Consider the following 5575-nt stretch of genomic DNA (forward strand, 5'->3'; position numbering starts at 1 on the left):
CCTGAATTATTTAAATGACAAGACAACAGGGGCCGGCCCGGTGCTCCCAGGAGTTGGGGAGAACAAAAGCCATCCGTCATGCAGGGATGGGGTCGGGGGGTGGTGACCAGCCAGCCTGCGGCAGGTGCACGGCCCGAGCGGAGCCTCTCCGCGGCGTCGCCGTGTGGAATACAGGTCACCCGCTAACGACTCGCCCGCGTACCTGCAAGCGCGTGGTAGTGCAATGGCAGCAGGCTGCATTCCTGGGCCCTTGGGGGGGTGTCCCGTGGAAGGGGGCCGGCACATGCCTCTTTGTTCCATGCCCCCCCCATTCTGGGTTCACATGGCCCCCAACACATCACGTACACAGGAAATGAGGAGGAGGGGCACTACCTCCCCACTGTGGAGCGCTCACATAATTGTTATCTCTATAACTAAACATCATGGTTCCAAGTCCTTGTTCAACCTCAGTAATGTCATCGCACCCATGTACCAGAAGGGTACATTCTCACGTTTGGGCTTTCATGTTTTTATTTATTTAGCGCCACAAATTTGAGAATGCAACGGCCATGGGTTGATGCTGAAGGGCCCAATGGGCAGAGTCACCCTACTAACCTCAGAATTTGAACCTGCAACTTTTTGATCACATGCGCCTAAACCACCGAGCCACACAACACCGAGAATTATCCTGCAGGAATACTGCATCTTAGTAGGGGGTGTTTTCATTAAGCCGTTACTAAGCAGTCCCAGATGATGTCGCTTATCTAAATTGTCCAATCAGATCCAAGATGATTCTGTCTTTTTGTCTCCCATTGGCTTCCCGTGTTTTTGGTCCTGCCCATCATATGTTCTTCATAAATAACAAAAACAGCAAATGGACTCCTTGCAAAGAGGAATAGAATTTTATTCTCAGAACCATGTAGAATAAGTTTGTCAAGCAAATCTCTCCGGCTGGACGGCTGAGGCGTGTCTCTGTGTTGATCTTATCATTAATATTTATATAGCTCGAAAAATTCTGCTCTGTGGGAGCATTTTGTTTTGCCATAAGTGTTAACTTGTTTTACTCCGAGAGACCCAAAGCAGGTAGTCAAGCAGTCAGAGTTAGAGGGGGTCGCAGGGCGGATGCAGTCAATGTTTATCACATTCACGGTACAGAGTGCATGGAAATGTCAAGGCTTTTACTGGTCAGTTACACAAAGGCACTATGACTGCAAACCAGGCGCTCATAATATTTTGGTACCAATTACTATTGATTTTACAATTGGTTTGCCCAGAGATTGTTTTATTACTAATATATTTAACGTGCAAATCAATAGGAACACTTGTTTGGCTCATTCTGAAGGAGGTAATGAAATCAAACATCCAGGCAGGACAATGCTATCTGATCCATAAAAGACTCCAGCAGATGCTTAATGCAATAGTTAAGGGTGCAGGCATTACTGCCGCGTGCCGGCTGAAAGCAACGAGGCGGGCTGCAGCAGATCACGGTTTCCGCCTCGTTTTCCCCTCTCTGCGCCTTCATTAAGAGTCTTTTGGCAAAAACCTTTCTATGAAGGCCCTGAAACCACAGCCAAATAGTAGAGATCCAAATCATTAAGTGCGGAGAACAATGGCCTCACCGCGCCTTTGACCGAGTGCCATCTGTGTCGCAAGATATTTAATTCTCTCTCCATTTTTTGCCTGGGAAACGAAAATGTGGAGCCTAATTCCATAACTCTCTGGTGCACAGCCGCTGTCCTCATTTAGGTTATTTTCTTATTTGCAAATCGCAGGATTGGTGCGTTTTATTGCGACAGAACTCAAGTGCCAACCCTCGCAGCAAACGCCGCTGTTATTAACCGCAGGGCGATACAGATCAGCTTCCGAGGTTCAGGGCTCACAATGCGGTCGCATGTAAACAGGCCTCGTTTGCCCTTTGAAACTGCAGTTTTTTGTTCAGATCAAACGAGAGTCTCTGGTTTTATTTATTCCTTTCAATACAATATGTCCCCATTTGACAGACCATTTCAATTCAGGGGAATGATGATTTCCAATTGCTTTATTTTATTTTTTTTATCTTATCTGTCCGGTGTTAAAATGAACCACAGGCCTGCTTGCACCCTAATGCCTGATCGTGTACTTTCTTGGGAAAAAACCCATCGCATTTATATTCCCGAACAAAGCTGCGCGCTGCACATTTCCATATTCATCAGTCCGAGGAGGAGTCGTAAAATACAGTGGGACATCTCGGAATATTCAAAATGCACGCATGTTTAAACAATCTGTGACTGAAACAGACGTGCGGGGATGAGCCGCGTGCCGCGTCTCACAAGACAGATAGCCGGCAGAAGAACGGGTGAAAAAACACACAGACAATGGAAACACAGTGTAACCAATGTTTACCGAACAAATTGTCAAAGATTTATTTATTGGAGCTGACTGAGGGATATGAAATCTACACTCCATTTAAAAGCATCTCTTTTATTTCGCTCTGCCTGAGGCTCTAAGCACATCTAATTTTACCCACAGCTATAACTCTCCAGCAAACTATTCCGGCTGCTGCAGGAAGTTCCTGTGAACTCATTTCGGTTTATGTCCCGTGCTGATGAAGCCGGCTGGGTGATTGAGAGCACACACAAGGGGACCAGGGCATCCCACAATGCCCAGCGACGTCCAAGCTCGCCGCGAATCATCTGTCCCCAGGTCTCCTCCACCAAGGCGCAACTCACATTAATGACTCGCCTTGCATGTTTTTATTATGGAATTCACGCACTTAATTTGCCAGTAACCTATGACTACCAGCACCAAATGGCTCTGCTTAGCTCACCTTATCTTTTTTATGCTCTGCACTGAGGAATCTACGGATGCCTCATGACGGAAACCATCGTCAGGTCCCACTGAGAATGAGATGAACCTGGACAAAACCAGCCTTTGACTGTTGCTTTGAGAACTACCTCCCACCTTTCGGTAACATTGCTGCACTGGTGATAAACAAGAATACTTCGAGTTTGTTAGCGAATCCACTGGAGCCGGATGGCAGTGCGGGGATGAAGTCCCTCACTGCCTTCTGTCTTTTGCACAGACATCATGGCCTCAGCTGCAGTTCCAGCTGCGTTCTCGTTATGCGATTCCCCGTTGAACCGCTGGACACAGATGCGCCCAGAAAGAGCTGCTTCCTGTCACAGTCCTCTGGACTAAAATGGTTCGTCCTCGATTCCTCTCAGCCATGCTTCCATTTTTCTTGTTTCTGTTGGACTCATTCCACCCAGATACCATCTCGTGGGTGGGGGACTGGAGTTGGGGGTTCCTGCAGATGGTATCCCAGAGTTCTCCAGACCATCAAACAGACCTTATGCCAAGGGCTGGGGTGGGGTTATAATGTACATAAGGTACAAGTAAAAAAATAGGGTCCTTCATGATGTTTTACATCATATAATATATAAAAATGAAAAAAAAAAGACATAGGGAGTACCAAAGCAGTGTAACACGGCAGTAAAATTCAACATAATCTTGCGATTTCTTAAAATAGCTACTAGTTGCAATGTTGAAGAAGGCATTTGTCTGAAAGGTTTTACCTGGAAATAACCCGACGTGCCTCTCCCAGTTTGTCTGCGGCCATCGTCAGGCTGCTGTAGGCTCTTTATGGTCTGCCTTGCTTAGGCTCTTCTCTTCATCTCATACAAGTTCCCTGGGCTTGCACTCTGGAGACTATGCAGGCTGGGTCATTAGTCTGAATTGTCCTTCACTTCCCTTCTTCACCAGATATCAGACTGAGGTGTATTTCGGGTCGTTACCTTCCTGAATCTTTGTCCAATCAGCTGTAATCCTTGGACGGCATGCCTTCTGAGGCCGGCTATGATGGCCATGCTGGTTGGGATCACCATGAATTTGGATATTAGATCATTGACTCACTCTCCAGCAAAGGGAGCCCAGACCAGGGCCCTGCCGCCTGCGTATCTGCACGCAACACTTGTGCTCTCACTGAAATATTGATTCACTAGTGCAAAGCCAATTTCCACTACTAGGTTATTTATTTGATTGTTTTTATTTATTAACAGGGACAGTGCTCATTGATCAACAGAACAAAACTCTGTAAATGAGCCAGAGTTAGCTCTATAACAGAAACATGTATTAAGTTTAAACAATAGATAATTGTGGTTTTCAGTAGGTATACTCAGGATTTTGATTTGGCTGTAACCCAAAAGTAACAGAATTATTCTCAGCTGTTCAGCAGCTTTCCCTGCTATGGACACAGTAAAAGCTAAGGCTTTTATCTTCAATCATTATTATTATTATTAGTAGTAGTAGTAGTAGTAGTAGTATTACTAGGAAGAATAATAATTATAATAATTGCTATTGTAGTTGTTTTGTTGTTGTCAGTACATTGAGCTCAGAGGCTGATCCACGCCACCGTGATCACTGGGTTACTCACTAGCCATTTAGATCAGAACTCTAGTCTGGTGTGTTTGGCAGAAGGTAGTGAAATATATTTTGATATTCTGCTTGGTGCATTTGTGCTCATGAAATAAAACAGTGAAACTTGTACAGAAGTTAATTAAAGCCAATCAGTTATTCATCGGCCAGATTGTTTAGAGACTGGGAACTGTTAAGTGATCATTAATTAGGCAAATAATTATTTACCGGCCCATGATTTGGTTTAGCACTGTACAATTGGCTGGAGGAATTAATAACGAGCCAATCGTATTGAGTTTCTTTGTCCTCAGAATAAGTGCACCTTAACTGCGGGTTGCCAGCTACGTCTGGGTGGTGATTCACTTTGATGTGGTGATGCTGACATGCTTTCGGCAGCCATAGGCTGTCCAGAGTGCGCGGCGCGTAGTTAAGGAAACCCCGCTGTCACCCGCTTCCTGCTCCGAATTTACCTTCCCGGTGCAGCACTGCTTACTTACCAGCGATGTGACACTCGGTGACATTCATGAATCCTCGGCAGGAGATGGGCGCAGGGTATGCGTTACGCCACTGGGGTCGTTACCAGGACAACGGCGCGGGTTTGGGAAGCGTAGAGCACAGTGCAGCTGTGTAAGAGCAGAAGCAGGCGTGAGCATCGGCCTGCCCATGGCGGTGAGCCCGATGGCCCTAAATCCGGCTGAGAGGACCATGCCGGCAGGGGCGGCCAGCCAGGCCTTCCAGCGCAGAATTAAGGCGGCCTGTCAGGTGCCGGAGACGTGTGCCGCGAGAGGGACCATTCCGCGGAGGCTGGGCCGGTGACGGGGGGGGCTTCGTCTCGGCAAAGAGCTGTCAGGCTCGAGCGCAATTACAGACGCGCAAGGAAGTGGGCATTGCGGTGAGAGGAAGTGGGGCTTGGCATGCCGTGTGGGCCTCAGCCTGAGTGATGACTTCTGGGGGGGGGTACTGCTGTGGGTTCGAGGGGAGGGGGAGGTGATGGAGGAAGTGGGTGAAGCTCGGCACACTGGAATCTATTTATAAAGCATAATTGATAATATCATAAAGAGCAGCTTTAAAAGCATGTGGGCTGGGGGGGCTTTTCCTGCTGCCTGTCAGGGGGAAAAGTTTCTGTCTCTCTCCCTCTGCTTCTTCTTAAGGGCTAAGATGCGACTGAGGTTACATCTACTGCACCTGCAGCTTTATCAGCCAA

The 5575-nt window shown here is 47.2% G+C and overlaps 1 long non-coding RNA gene across 1 annotated transcript; it reads right to left on the bottom strand.

Moving 5' to 3' along the window:
• Nucleotides 1-2551: 2551 nt before the first annotated feature.
• Nucleotides 2552-3826, bottom strand: LOC125714539 (uncharacterized). The gene is made up of 3 exons (XR_007383772.1): nucleotides 3753-3826; nucleotides 3534-3666; nucleotides 2552-3320 (listed from the first exon to the last, which is right to left on the bottom strand). It is a non-coding gene; the product is annotated as an uncharacterized LOC125714539 (long non-coding RNA).
• Nucleotides 3827-5575: the final 1749 nt, after the last annotated feature.

The sequence above is a fragment of the Brienomyrus brachyistius genome, chromosome 2 (genome assembly GCF_023856365.1).
Source record: "Brienomyrus brachyistius isolate T26 chromosome 2, BBRACH_0.4, whole genome shotgun sequence".
Lineage (NCBI taxonomy): Eukaryota > Metazoa > Chordata > Actinopteri > Osteoglossiformes > Mormyridae > Brienomyrus > Brienomyrus brachyistius.